Consider the following 16,218-nt stretch of genomic DNA (forward strand, 5'->3'; position numbering starts at 1 on the left):
AAGGCACTATATAAATACAGGTTGTTTTTAAAGGCACTATATAAATACAGGTTGTTGTTAAAGGCACTATATAAATACAGGTTGTTGTTGTTGAAGTAACTATATAAATACAGGTTGTTGTTAACGGCACTATATAAATACAGGTTGTTGGTGTTAAAGGCACTATATAAATACAGGTTGTTGTTGTTAAAGGCACGAGATAAATACAGGTTGTTGGTGTTAAAGGCATTATATAAATACACGTTGTTGTTCAAGGCAATATATAAATACAGGTTGTTGGTGTTAAAGGCACTATATAAATATAGGTTGCTGTTGTTATAGGCACTATATAAATACAGGTTGTTGTTGTTAAAGGCACTATATAAATACAGGTTGTTGTTGTTAAAGGCACTATATAAATACAGGTTGTTGTTGTTAAAGGCATTATATAAATACAGGTTGTTGTTGTTAAAGGCACTATATAAATTCAGGTTGTTGTTAAAGGCACTATATAAATACAGGTTGTTGGTGTGAAAGGCACTATATAAATACAGGTTGTTGTTAAAGGAGCCGGAGAATACAGAACATTGTTGTCACTCGGGACCATGGCCCACCCTTTACTCAGGGAGGCGCTGCCCCTGTGCTGGGCGGCTGGCCCCTGGTCAGTCTCGCATTCCTGGAGCTCAACCTCCCACCTACTCGTCTGCTTCACCTCTCCGACAGAACCACCAGATGCCGCCCACACTTCGCCCATCGTGGGCCTCAACACCAAGAATAACCTCGCCACCCATTGGTCAGCCCACCAGCACCGTTACTGGGGAAAACCCACCAATCACCATTCGCGCTTTCCACCGGTCCAACTTCTCCCATCGGCGTCAGAGAGAAAATGGTCCCGGTCTTATTCCCCCAGGAGCTGGTCTTCCAATTGTTGGCGCCACCTCTCGGCCATAATGGGCACTGCTGGAAATGAATCTTTTTCTGTATTCACTGAGAACGTTGCAAGCGGGAGTTGGACAGACAATGTCTCTTGTGGATGGGTCCTGTCATTTTTAACGTTTTGCTTCTTTCAAGGCAGTATATAACTGCAAGTTGTTGTTATTGTCAACCTCAAAAGAAAAAAAGACTTGCATTTATATAGCACCTTTCACAACCACCGGATGTCTCAAAGCACTTTACAGCTGATGAAGTACTTTTGGAGTGTAGTCACTGTTGTAATGTGGGAAGCACTGCAGCTAACTTGCGCGTAGCGAACTCCCCCAATCAGCAATGTGATGATGACCAGATAATCTGTTTTTGTTATGTTGATTGAGGGATAAATATTTGCCAGGACACCGGGGATAACTCCTCTGCTCTTCTTTGAAATAGTGCCATGGGATCTTTTATATCCAGCTGAGAGGCCAGACAGTGCCTCAGTTTTAACATCTCATCCACAAGACAGCACCTCTAACACCCCTGACATATATTAGCTCTAGAATTACCAGTTATCCAAGTAACATTTGCTACCTACTACACTGGAACATCAGACAGATTGTATTATGTGCTCAAGTTCCTGGAGTGGGATTTGAACCCACAAGTTTCTGATTTATAGCATGAGTGTGCTACCAACTGAGCCATAGATGCACTATCTTCTGCCAGCTGGCTATACACTTCAGTGGAAATCTCGGAATTTTCCAGGAATTAAAGATTAATCACCTGGACACTGCTGGGAGAAAGTCAGGAGACATATCACTGGGGCATTTACAAAAAAAATTATGTTTTTGTTTTCATTTTCTACGAACATATTTGTTTATTATTTATAAAGTATTGGAAATGGGGATAAAGTCTGTTTGGCTGGGCTGGGAGGTTGGGGGTCATGTGATTAAAATCTCCAGGAATATGTCCAACCACAGTTGGTGACCCGAGAAGGGAGAAGATGTGTTTAGCCATCATGGTGTGGGGCACACGCGATGGCTCAGCTACTCTGTTCCTGCCCGCCAGTTCCATATGCTCTGCTATCTTTTTGCTGCTGCTGCAAAGCAGTTTGCTAATGTTTATAACTCTCCAACCAGACATCATCTCGTGTCTCACCCCGTCCTTATCTCTACCAGTACAGCTGATCCATGAAAAGACTACCTAGTCTTCAACAGTCTGCAGCAATAGCAACCCATGATGCCTTTCAAACCCAGCATGCCTTCTGATTTTGGTCAAAGTTAACAAATCATATAACAAATCATGAAAAGTACAAAGACCTTCAGTGCATAACTAGGATTGGATTCTTTACCAGGTCCTCACAGCTAACTGTTGGGTATCTGTAAAGCATGCAGTCCCATGTTCTGTCACCAGGGAGCTCATCCCCTGAAGTCTCAAGGGATCCCAGCATCCCTTGGGAGCACTGTATATAAGCCGGCCCCTAAGGCCTGTTCATCACTCTGGAGTGTCTTATTAAAGACTGAAGTCACTGTTACTTTAACCTCCCTGTGTACAGTCTCATCTGTGTTAGGAACACAATAACTGCTGACGAGAATACGAATCCAACGCAAAGATGCAGCAAACTGTGGGCATCCTGGAGAAGTTCTCGGAGGGTGAGGACTGGGAAGCCTATGTCGAACAGCTAGACCAGTACTTTGTAGCCAACGAGCTGGACGGAGAAGGAAGCGCTGCAAAAAGAAGAGCGGTTCTCCTCAGAGTCTGCGTGGCACTGGCGTACAGCCACATGAAGAATCTTCTAGCTCCGGTGAAACCCACAGATAAAGAGGAGCTGTGTACACTGGTTCGGGAGCATCTTAACCCGAGGGAGAGTATGCTGATGGCGAGGTATCAGTTCTACACGTGCCAGCGATCTGAAGGTCAGGAAGTGGCGAGCTATGTCGCCGAGCTAAGGTGACTTGCAGGACAATGTGAGTTTGATGGCTACCTGGAGCAAATGCTCAGAGACCTTTTTGTACTGGGCATTGGCCACAAGACCATCCTACGAAAACTTTTGACTGTAGAAACACCGATCCTCAGTAAGGCCATTGCGATAGCACAGGCGTTTATGTCCACCAGTGATAGCACCAAACAAATCTCTCAGCACACAAGTGCTAGCAATGTTTATAAATTAACTGGAACTTTGTTTGCAAGCAGAAATGTACAGGGCAGAAACCACGAGTCTGCAACTGCCAGCAGGCCTCAGGTGACCCAGATGACTCCGAGTCCGCAACAAAGGATGAATGCAAGGCAATTCACATCTTGTTGGCATTGAGGAGGTTTCCATTCAGCCTATTCATGCCGCTTCAATGGGTATGTTTGCAAGAGCTGTGGAACAATGGGGCACCTCCAATGAGCTTGCAAATGAGCTGCAAGTTCTACAAAACCTGCTAACCACCACGTGGCAGAGGAAGATCGGTCCATGGTGGATCAAAACAATTTCGAGCCTCAGAGAGAGGAGGCAGATGCTAAAGTACATGGGGTGCACACATTTTCAACGAAATGTCCACCTATAATGCTAAACGTAAAATTGAATGGCTTACCCGTAACCATGGAACTGGACATTGGTGCTTGCCAATCCATCACGAGTAAAAAGATGTTTGAGAGACTGTGGTGCAACAAGGCACTCAGTCCAGCCCTGAGCCCCATCCACACGAAACTGAGAACGTACCCCAAAGAGCTTATCACTGTCCTGGGCAGTGCCATGGTCAAGGTCACCTACGAGGGCACGGTGCACGAACTGCCACTCTGGATTGTCCCGGGCGATGGCCCCACACTGCTTGGAAGGAGCTGGCTGGGCAAAATCCGCTGGAACTGGGATGACATCTGAGCACTATCACATGTCGATGAGGCCTCATGTACCCAGGTTCTTAACAAATTTCCTTCCCTTTTTGAGCCAGGCATTGGAAACTTTTCCGGGACAACGGTGCGGATCCACTTGGTCCCAGAGGCACGACCCATTCACCACAAGGCGCGAGCGGTACCTCACATGATGAGGGAGAGAGTGGAAATCGAGCTGGACAGGCTGCAATGCGAGGGCATCATCTCCCCAGTGGAATTCAGCGAGTGGGCCAGCCCGATTGTTCCAGTACTCAAAAGTGATGGCATGGTTAGGATTTGCGGCGATTGTAAAGTAGCGATTAATTGTTTCTCGCTACAGGACCAATACCCGCTACCTAAGGCAGACGACCTATTTGCGACGCTGGCAGGAGGCAAGACGTTCACCAAGCTCGACCTGACTTTGGCCTACATGACGCAGGAGCTGGAGGAGTCTTCGAAGGGCCTCACCTGCATCAACACGCACAAGGGACTGTTCTTCTACAACAGATGCCCGTTTGGAATTCAGTCGGCTGCAGCGATCTTCCAGAGAAACATGGAGAGCCTACTCAAGTCGGTACCACACACGGTGGTCTTTCAGGACAACATATTGGTCACGGGTCGGGACACCGTCGAGCACCTACAAAACCTGGAGGAGGTCCTCCAGCGACTGGATCGCTTAGCGCTGCGGCTGAAGAGGTTGAAATGCGTCTTCATGGCAACAGAAGTGGAGTTTTTGGGGAGAAAGATCGCGGTGGACAGCATTCGGCCCACAGACGCCAAGACAGAGGCTATCAGAAACGTGCCCAGGCCACAGAACGTCACGGAGCTGTGTCGCTCCTGGGACTCCTCAACTATTTTGGTAACTTCCTACCGGGGTTAAGCACCCTCTTAGAGCCCCTACATGTGTTATTGCGTAAAGGTGAGAACTGGGTATGAGGAAAAAACCAAGTAATTGCTTTTGAGAAAGCCAGAAACATTTTATGCTCCAACAAGCTGCTTGTATTGTATAACCCGTGTCAAAGACTTGTCGTCGTACGGAGTCGGGTGTGTATTACAACAAGCTAACGTTGCGGGGAAGTTGCAACCTGTTGCCTATGCTTCCAGGAGCTTGTTTAAGGCTGAGAGGACCTACAGCATGATTGAGAAAGAGGCATTAGCGTGTGTGTTCAGGGTAAAGAAAATGCATCAGTACCTGTTTGGCTTCAAATTTGAGCTGGAAACCGATCACAAGCCCCTCATATCCCTGTTCGCTGAAAACAAGGGGATAAATACAAATGCCTCAGCCCGTATACAAAGATGGGCACTCGCGCTATCAGCGTATAACTATACCATCCGCCACAGGCCAGGCACCGAGAACTGTGCGGATGCTCTCAGTTGGCTACCATTGCCCACCACGGGGGTGGAAATGGCACAGCCTGCAAACTTGTTGATGGTGACGCAGCCCGCAGACTTGTTGATGGTCATGGAAGCGTTTGAAAATGATAAATCACCTGTCATGGCCCGCCAGATTAGGACTTGGAACAGCCAAGATCCTCTGCTGTCCCTAGTAAAAAAACTGTGTACTGCATGGGAGCTGGGCCAGCATCCCCGTTGAAATGCAAGAGCTAATCAAGCCGTTTCAGCGGCAAAAGGACAAGCTGTCCATTTAGGCAGACTGCCTGTTGTGGGGTAACCGCGTAGTGCTACCAAAAAAGGGCAGGGAGACATTCATCTCAGATCTCCACAGCACACACCCGGGTATAGTAATGATGAAAGCGATAGCCAGATCCCACGTGTGGTGGCCCGGTATTGACTCTGACTTAGAGTCCTGTGTACGGCAATGCAGCGTGTGTACTCAGTTGAGGAACACGCCCAGAGATGCACCACTAAGTTTGTGGTCCTGGCCCTCCAGACCATGGTCGAGGATCCATGTCGACGATGTGGACCCGTTTCTCGGTAAAATGTTCCTGGTGGGAGTGGATGCTTTTTCAAAATGGATTGAATGTGAAATAATGTCGGGAAGCACCGCCACCGCCACCATTGAAAGCCTGAGGGCTATGTTTGCCACCCACGGCCTGCCTGACATACTGGTCAGTGACAACGGGCCATGTTTCACCAGTGCCGAATTCAAAGAATTCATGACTCGCAATGGGATCAAACATGTCACCTCGGCCCCGTTTAAACCAGCCTCCAATGGGCAGGCAGAGCGGGCAGTACAAACAATCAAACAGAGCCTTAAACGAGTCACAGAAGGCTCACTTCAAACCCGCCTGTCCCGAGTACTGCTCAGCTACCGCACGAGACCCCACTCACTCACAGGGATGCCCCCGGCTGAGCTACTCATGAAAAGGACACTTAAAACCAGACTCTCGCTCGTTCACCCCAACCTGCATGATCAGGTAGAGAGCAGGTGGCAGCAACAAAATGTAAACGATGGTCGCGCCACTGTGTCACGGGAAATTGATCTGAATGACCCTGTGTATGTGCTAAACTATGGACATGGTCCCAAGTGGATCGCGGGCACGGTGATAGCTAATGAGACAATGGACAAATTTGCAGAAAGCACCTGGACCAAACGAGGCTGTGGTTCACAGACTGCCCTGAACAACCCACAGCAGACACCACCTTTTTCGAGCCCACAACACACACCCAAAGGATCAACGACACCACCCTGGACCAGGAAATCAAACCCATCACGCCCAACAGCCCAGCAAGGCCAGGCTCACACAGCAGCCCTGCAGGGCCAACAACACACCAGCCCAGTGAGGACAAAACCAACACACCAGAACAGACATTTGTATCGAGGCGCTCCACCAGGGAAAGAAAGACTCCCAACCGCCTCACCTTGTAAATAGTTTTCACTTTGATTTTGTGGGGGAAGTGATGTTTATCTGTAAAGCATGCACTCCCATGTTCCGCCACCAGGAAGCTCATCCCCTGAAGTCCCAAGGGATCCCAGCATCCCTTGGGAGCACTGTAGATAAGCCGGCCCCTCAGGCCTGTTCCTCACTCTGGCATGTCTTATTAAAGACTGAGGTCATTGTTACTTTAACCTCCATGTGTGCAGTCTCATCTGTGTTAGGAACATAATACTAACCTGGCGTGCCTTGATGGCCCCGAGACGCAGAATGCCCACAGCGCTTGGTCTGCCCTCCAGGCCTCCATAACCAGTGCAGCAAAAAGACGCTCAGTCACTCAACCAGGAAGCACCAGGACTGGTTTGATGAGAATGATCAGGAGATCAATGAGCTAATAGATCGCAAGCGCAGGGCATTTCTGAGCCTTAAACAACAACCCAACTCAGGAGCAGCAAAGCAGCATTACAGACAGCTCAAGGCTGAGTCCAACAAAAAAACCTGAGACCTAAAGAACAGGTGGTGGATGGAGAAAGCACAGGAGATACAGCAGCTGGCCGACAGCCATGATTTGCGAGGATTCTTCATCGCAGTCAAGGCCACCTACGGTCCAAACACCCAAGGCCCCACCCCACTGCTGGCCAAGAATGGGGAAACACTCATCAAGGACACCGAGGCAGTCAGGGCCCCCTAGAAGGAGCACTTCGAAGAACTCATCAATTGAGACTCTCGCGTTCCTGACTCCATCCCGCAGCATACTACCCGCTACCACCTCAGTAAAATCCCAACACTGTACGAGGTAGAAAAAGCCAGAAGACAGCTTAAAAACAACAAGGCTACGGGAGTGGATGGAATCCCTGCTGAGGCACTGAAGTATGGCGGGGAGGCACTTTTGGCATGAATACATGACCTCATCTCTCTCATCTGGAGCCGGGAGATCTCAGATATGCAGTGATCGTGACCATCTTTAAAAAAGGGGCCAAGTCCGACTGTGGCAACTACAGAGGAATCTCCCTGTAATCAGCCACTGGGAAAGTCATCACGAGAGTCCTCCTCAACCCTCTTCTCCCTTTGGCTGAGGAACTCCTCCCGGAGTCACAGTGCGGATTTCGTCCCCTACGGGGCACAACGAACATGTTTTTTGCAGTGCGACAGCTGCAGGAAAAATGCAGGGAGCAGCACCAGCCCTTATACATGGCCTTCTTCGACCTTACAAAGGCCTTTGACACTGTCAACCGCGAGGGTCTATGGAGCGTCCTCCTCCATTTTGGATGCCCCCAAAAGTTTGCCAACAACCTTTGCCTGCTCCACGACGACATGCAGGCCATGATCCTTACCAACAGATCCATCACAGACTCAATCCACGTCTGGACTAGGGTCAAACAGGGCTGTGTCATCGCTCCAACCCTCTTCTCAATCTTTCTCGCCATGTGCTCCATCTCACAGTCAACAAGCTCCCCACTGGAGTGCAACTAAACTACAGAACCAGTGGGAATCTGTTCAACTTTCGCCATCTCCAGGCCAGGACCAAGACTACCCCAACCTCTGTCGTCGAGCATCTGGCACATAGAGGCCGCACTCCAGGGCATAGTTGACATATTTACTGAGGCGTACGAAAGCATGGGCCTTACGCTAAACATCCGTAAGACAAAGGTCTTCCACCAGCCTGTCCTCACCGCACAGCACTGCCCCCCAGTCATCAAGATCCACGGCGCGGCCCTGGACAACGTGGACCATTTCCCATACCTCGGGAGCCTCTTATCAACAAGAGCAGACATTGATGACGAGATTCAACACCGCCTCCAGTGCGCCAGTGCAGCATTCGGCCACCTGATGCCGCCTCCAGTGCGCCAGTGCAGCCTTCATCCGCCTGAGGAAAAGAGTGTTCGAAGACGAGGCCCTCAAAACTGCCACCAAACTCATGGTCTACAGGGCTGTAGTAATACCCACCCTCCTGTAAGGACCATGTACAGGAGACACCTCAAGTCATTGGAGAAATACCACCGATGCCTCTGCAAGATCCTACAAATCCACGGGGAGGACAGACGCATCAACATTAGCGTCCTCGACCAGGCCAACATCCCCAGCATTGAATCACTGACCACACTTAATCGGCTCCGCTGGGCAGGCCACATCATTCGCAAACGCTCTACTTGGAACTCCTTCATGGCAAACGAGCCAAAGGTGGGCAGAGGAAACGTTACAAGGACACCCTCAAAGCCTCCCTGAAAAAGTGCAACATCCCCACTGACACCTGGGAGTCCCTGGCCAAAGACCGCCCTAAGTGGAGGAAGTGCATCCGGGAGGGCGCTGAGCATCTCCAGGTCTCATCGGCGAGAGCATGCAGAAATCAAGCGCAGGCAGCGGAAAGAGCGTGCGGCAAACCTATCCCACCATCCCTTACCCTCAACGACTATCTGTCCCACCTGTGACTGGGACTGTGGTTCTTGTAATGGACTGTTCAGCCACCTAAGGACTCACTTTAAGAGTGGAAGCAAGTCTTCCTTGATTCTGAGGGACTGCCTATGACGATGATAAGGATTGGATTCAGTGTGAGACGGTGATTGGGGTCCCAGCTCACACTGTATTAAATTGGTGAGTGGGGAGATTCACAGAGGGTCCATGACTGGGGCTGCATTCAGTGTGAGACGGAGATTAGGCTCCCAGATAAATTGCTGGAAGTGGAAAGAGTGACCCCGTGATACAACCTAAAACAGCACTGTGACAGTTTCACTGAGAGGAAGTCCTGCTCCCAGCTCTGGGATTGGCTGACTGGAGTGATTGACATGTTAAATGTGGGTGGTGCTTCAACATACTGCAGCACCTGATTGGCTGTGAGAGATGTCAATCAGGGAGCCCACCCTCTCTCCCCTCCTCCTTTTCCGCAGCTGGTTCTTTTCCTGCCGGGTCTGAAAATCCAGTGAGGAGACGGTGAGTGAGGGTTTGTACAGTGTATCCCATAATATCCACACTGATCCAGTGAGTGAGGGAGCAGGGCTTGTACACAGTGTATCCCATAATATCCACACTGATCCAGTGAGTGAGAGAGCAGGGTTTGTACACAGTGTATCCCATAATATCCACACTGATCCAGTGAGTGAGGGAGCAGGGTTTGTACACAGTGTATCCCATAATATCCACACTGATCCAGTGAGTGAGGGAGTAAGGTCTGTACAATGTATCCCATAATATCCACACTGATCCAGTGAGTGAGGGAGCAGGGTTTGTACACAGTGTATCCCATAATATCCACACTGATCCAGTGAGTGAGGGAGCAGGATTTGCACAGTGTATCCCATAATATCCACACTGATCCAGTGAATGAGGGAGTATAGTCTGTACAATGTATCCCATAATATCCACACTGATCCAGTGAGTGAGGGAGCAGGGTCTGTACAGGGTATCCCATAATATCCACACTGATCCAGTGAGTGAGGGAGCAGGGTCTGTACAGTGTATCCCATAATATCCACACTGATGTTCAGCTCTGAATATCCAGTGAGTGAGGGAGCAGGGTCTGTACTGACTTTATACAGTGAAACACCATGAATGTTCAGAGCAGTCTGATTATCCTGTGGGGGAACAGGAAGGGGACAGAAATGCCTCTTGTGCTGTGTGAGAGGATCCAGCTGAGTGGCCTGTTTACTCCCTGCTTTGTGCTGGACTGACAGGCTGGGGCTGAGTGTTGGATATTGAAGGTGTTTACTGGAAACTGGGATTTGTACACAGCATTTCTCTCCTGATTGTGCACTGTGTACTCTCAGTTCTGTGTGTGCTGTGAGCTGGTTGTTATCTGTGTCTGATTACTGTCATTCCTGTGTGTTGTCGTGAGCTGGTTATTATCGTAGGGACTGTACTGTCAATTTTGTCTGTGTTGGGAGCTGGTTGTTGCCTGTGACTGATTATTGTCAGTTCTGTCTGTGTTGTGAGTCGATTATTTTTTGTGGACTGTGTACTGTCCATTCTGTCTCTGTGTTTTCAAGTCCCTCCATGGCCTCGCCCCTCCTTATCGCTGTAACTTCCTCCAGCCCCACAGCCGCCCTGAGATAATCTGCGCTTCTCCAATTCTGGCCTCTTGAGCATCTCCGATTATAATCGCTCCAACACTGACAGCCTAAAATCTAGCCTCACACTCCAATGCAATGGTGAGGAGCACTTCACTGTCGGAGGTGTTGTCTTTTGGACGAGACGTTAAACCGAGACCCCGCCTGCACTCTCACGTGGACGTAAAAGATTCCATGGCACTATTTCGAAAAGCAGGGGAGTTATCCCTGGCGTCCTGGCCAATATTTATCCCTCAATCAACATAACCAAAAAAAACAAATTATTTAGTCATTAGTACATTGGCTGCCAGGTTTCCTACATTACAACAGTGACTACCCTCCAAAACTACTTAATAGGCTGTAAAGCGCTTTGAGACGTCTGGTGGTTGTGAAAAGCACTGTATAAATGTAAATCTTTCTTTCCTTCTGTCAAGCATGGGCCTCGTGTGCATTTATACTGTATAGTAAGGACGTATCACCTTCTTTATTTGTATGCCTTCAGCTGCCTGGGCCCTAAGATCTGTAAATCCCTCCCTCAATCTCCCTGCCTCCCTGCATCTCTCTCCTCCTTTAAGATGTTCCTTAAAACCTACCGCTTTGACCAAGCTTTTGGTCGTCTGTCCTAACATCGCCTTATGTGGCTTGGTGTCAAATTTTGTTTTATAACACTTCTGTGAAGAGTCTTAGGTCATTAAAGTCACTGTATAAATGCAAGTTGTTGTTGTTGTTGTTCCTGGACAGCACTGTGGCCAGGTTGCTCTCAGGATTATATCGAGCTTTGTATGTTGAAGTCTACCGTCCGTGTTTCAGGTCTTGCCGCTAGCTATCGCTAGCTGTCGCAGACGTCAGTGCTGGAGTTCTACCTGACTTGCAGAAGAGTTGGGTCAGTGCTCGGAAGTGAGGTTGGGAGGAGGTGAGTGGCATCTTATTCTAAGTGGAGAAATGTATGACGCGCTGTTTTGTTCTGCTTCCTGATCGTTCAGCTGTTGTGTGTAAATGGAAACAGCTTGTTAGTTTGTCGGCTGAATCTCTGGCATTAAGACTATATTCAGTCTGCCCTGTAAAGAACATGAACATAAGAAATAGGAACAGGAGTAGGCCATACGGCCCCTCGAGCCTGCTCCGCCATTCAATAAGATCATGGCTGATCTGATCATAGACTCAGATTCACTTCCCTGCCCGCTCCCCATAACCCCTTATCCCCTTATCGTTTAAGAAACTGTCTGTTTCTGTCTTAAATGTATTCAATGTCTCAGCTTCCACAGCTCTCTGAGGCAGCGAATTCCACAGATTTACAACCCTCAGAGAAGAAATTTCTCCTCATCTCAGTTTTAAATGGGCGGCCCCTATTCTAAGATTATGCCCTCTAGTTCTAGTCTCCCCTATCATTGGAAACATCCTCTCTACATCCACCTTGTCAAGCCACCTCATAATCGTATACGTTTCAATAAGATTACCTCTCATTCTTCTGAATTCCAATGAGTAGAGGCCCAACCTACTCAACCTTTCCTCAAAAGTCAACCCCCTCATCTCTGGAATCAACCTTATGAACCTTCTCTGAACAGCCTCCAAAGCAAGAATATCCTTTCGTAAATATGGAAACCAAAACTGCACGCAGTATTCCAGGTCTGGCCTGAACCAATACCTTATATAGCTGTAGTAAGACTTCCCATCCCCTTTGCAATATAGACCAAGATTCCATTGGCCTTCCTGATCACTTGATGTACCTGCATACTAACCTTTTGTGTTTCATGCACAAGTACCCCCAGGTCCCTCTGTACTGCAGCACTTTGCAATCTTTCTTTATTTTAATAATAAAGAGAGGCTGAAGAGGCCTCACACATTCTATGAGTAACTTTGGAGAGGGTACAGAAGAGATTTACGAGAATGGTTCCAGGGATGGGTCAGAGAGGAATTTTCCCAGATTTCCCCCCCCCACCCCCCCCCAAATTGGCCTGGGTTTTTAATCTGGTTTTTGCCTCTCCCAGGAGATCAAATGGCTCCAGTTGGGGTGGCGTATAGAATTTTTCAGTGTAAGGGGTGTCGCAGTTGTTGGGACTGGTTGGGCAGGGTGCTTTTACCTTTCTGTCATTGTTCATTATTCATAGGTTTATATGTAATCTTCAGGGCTGCTGGCCGAGAGCTGTGTGGCTCTTTGTCGGCCGGCGTGGACACGATGGGCCGAAATGGCCTCCTCCTGCGCTGTAAATTTCTATGTTTCTATGAGGGATTACAGTTATGTGGAGAGATTGGAGAAGCTGGGGTTGTTCGCCATAGAGCAGAGGAAGTCTAAGAGGGGATTTGATCGAGGTGTTTAAAATCATGAAAGGTTTGGATAGAGTAAATAGGGTCGATAATGGGAGGGCACAGATTTAAGGTGATTGGCTAAAGAACCAGAGGCAACAGGATGAGAAACTATTTTACGCAACAAGTGGTTGGAATGCACTGCCTGACGGGGCGGGGGGGGGGGGGGGTGGATACAGATTCAATAGTCGGCTTAAAAGGGAATTGGATAAACACTTGAAGGATAAAAAATTGTAGGGATATGGGGAAAGAGCGGGGAGTGGGACTGACTGGATTGCTGTTTGAAAGAGCCGGCGCACACTTGATGGGCCGAATGATCTCCTTCTGTGCTGTACTATTCTATGATTCTATATGATTGTATGAAGGGTTGTCCATGACCATCCCTGGCTCTCACTGTCATTTACCTACGTTGGCCAGGAATAGGGACATCGTGGATAGGAGAAGGTGCATAGTCCGCTCACGGGAGAGACCAATGATGCTAAACCCAAGATCATATCTAGTGTAAAAAGCTAGAAAGTGACCGGGTGTTCAGTGAGAGCAACTTGATTTGCCCCCATGGTTCAATAACCTACTGACCCTCGCTGTGGACCAGTCTCCCAGTGAGGGGGCAGCACCTTCACAGCAATGGAGAGAATCTGTGGAATTCTTGTTATTGTTTTGCAGAAGAATCGCCCTGTATTAAACAAGAGGATAGAGTGGACAGACGCCACAGATAGATCCCGACATTCATCCGAGGAGATTGCAGCCTTCACCCAAGGAACAACTGCACAGTAAAACCATCTCCAGTAATCCAATTGGTCAGGAGGACTCTGATACATAATCAGAAGTGAAACTGACCAGTATACAGCATCCCATCAAACCAACGCTTCTGAAGGTCCAGCTGTAGGAGATTGGTCAGTCCAGGGTGGAGGGAGGGTAACGGTTGAGACTGGGAAGAAGTCTCTCGGGTTCCACAACAGCAGTGGTTTTCAGTCACCGAAGCTCCTGAAATATTGGAACATCCACTGAGATGAGAGACCATTCGGGGTGAGGGGTGTGAGGAGGGCTTCGAGTCGGAGAAGAACTTCAATCATTCATTGACCCTTCTGAACCACTGACGCATTCTTACAGGTGGGAGGCTGTTCGGTGTGTGAGGAGGGCTTCGAGTCGGAGAAGGGCTTCAAATGTTCATCGACCCTCATGAACCACAGACCCAATCTTACAGGTGGGAGGCTGTTCCAAGTGTGAGGTGTGTGAGGAGGGCTTTGTGTGGTCCTTCGACCTTCTGATCCACAGGAACATCCACAGAGTGCAATGAACTTCTCGAGGTGTGTGACCAAGCCTTAGTGCAGTCATTGTACCACCTATAACACAAGGGCAGGGACATGGGGGAAAAACCATTCAAGTGTGAGGTGTGTGAGCGGGCCTTCAAACAGTCATGGGTCCTCCGACAACACCAACGCACCCACACAGGTGAGAGGCCATTCAAGTGTGAGGTGTGTGAGCGGGCCTTCAAACAGTCATGGGTCCTCCGACAACACCAACGCACCCACACAGGTGAGAGGCCATTCAAGTGTGAGGTGTGTGACGAGGCTTTTGCACAATTATCGACGCTCGTGAACCACCGACTGATTCACACAGGCGAGAGGCCTTTCACGTGTGAAGTGTGTGGCCGAGCCTTCAGGCGCTTTTCAGGCTTCCTGAGACACCAGCGCACCCACAGGGATAAGAAACCACCCCGGTCTGAAGGCTGTGACCGAGCTCTCACAGCATCGTCCAACCTGCTGCAACACCAGGGCGTTCAGGCAGATGACAAGCCCTTCAGGTGTGAGGTTTGCCACCAGGCCTTCACCCAGTCATCGAGTCTCCTGGAACACCAGAGGATCCACACAGGGGAGCGACCCTTCAGGTGCGAGGTGTGTGCCAAAGCCTTCACAAAGTCATCAAACCTCTCGGAACATCAGAGGATTCACACCGGAGAGAAACCCTTCCGGTGTGGGGTGTGTGATCGAGCCTTCACCTATTCATCAACCCTCCTGGTCCATCACAGGACCCACACCGGGGAGAGACCCTTCAGCTGTGACCTTTGTGATCGCGCGTTCTCCCAGTCATCCGACCTCCTGCATCACAGACGCATCCACACAGGAGAGAGACCCTTCAAGTGTGAGCTTTGCGACAAGGCTTTCTCGAAATCCTCAACTCTCCTGAGACACCAGCGAGTCCACACAGGTGAGAAACCCTTCAGGTGTGGGCTTTGTGACAAGGCCTTCACGCTGTCCTCGAGCCTGCTCCGACACCAGCGCAAACACACACACGAGGAACCGTTCAGCTGTGAGTCAAGTGACAAAGCTTTCACCCAATGATCAGATCTCCTCCGCCACCAGCGAACTCACGGGATAGAAACCATTCAGTGCAACATCTCTCAAAACCGTCTCACCAGCTCCTCCTCGTTCCCAGTGTGACATCTCCCAGGAGGTCCACCACCAGCTCCTCATTCCCAGTGTGACATCTCCCGGAACAGTTTCACCAGCTGCCCCTCACTCCGTGTGAGATCTCCCAGGAACAGTTTCACCAGCTCCTCACTCCCAGTGTGAGATCTCCCAGGAATAGTTTCACTACCAGCTCCTCACTCTCAGTGTGAGATCTCCCAGGAACAGTTTCACCAGCTGCCCCTCACTCCGTGTGAGATCTCCCAGGAACAGTTTCACCAGCTCCTCACTCCCAGTGTGAGATCTCCCAGGAACAGTTTCACCAGCTGCCCCTCACTCCCAGTGTGAGATCTCCCAGGAACAGTTTCACCAGCTGCCCCTCACTCCCAGTGTGAGATCTCCCAGGAACAGTTTCACCAGCTCCTCACTCCCAGTGTGAGATCTCCCAGGAATAGTTTCACTACCAGCTCCTCACTCTCAGTGTGAGATCTCCCAGGAACAGTTTCACCAGCTGCCCCTCACTCCGTGTGAGATCTCCCAGGAACAGTTTCACCTTCTGCCCCTCACTCCCAGTGTGACATCTCCCAGGAACAGTTTCACCTGCTGCCCCTCACTCCCAGTGTGAGATCTCCCAGGAACAGTTTCACCTTCTGCCCCTCACTCCCAGTGTGACATCTCCCAGGAACAGTTTCACCTGCTGCCCTTCACTCCCAGTGTGAGATCTCCCAGGAACAGTTTCACCTTCTGCCCCTCACTCCCAGTGTGAGATCTCCCAGGAACAGTTTCACCTTCTGCCCCTCACTCCCAGTGTGACATCTCCCAGGAACAGTTTCACCTGCTGCCCTTCACTCCCAGTGTGAGATCTCCCAGGAACAGTTTCACCTT

At 49.5% G+C, this 16,218-nt stretch overlaps 1 pseudogene; it reads left to right on the top strand.

Moving 5' to 3' along the window:
• The first annotated feature begins 9,468 nt into the window (after positions 1 to 9,468).
• The window catches only part of LOC139229875 (zinc finger protein 271-like), a 33,669-nt pseudogene continuing 26,919 nt past the window's right edge, over positions 9,469 to 16,218 (top strand).

This window comes from Pristiophorus japonicus, chromosome 19 (genome assembly GCF_044704955.1).
Source record: "Pristiophorus japonicus isolate sPriJap1 chromosome 19, sPriJap1.hap1, whole genome shotgun sequence".
NCBI classification, from domain to species: domain Eukaryota; kingdom Metazoa; phylum Chordata; class Chondrichthyes; family Pristiophoridae; genus Pristiophorus; species Pristiophorus japonicus.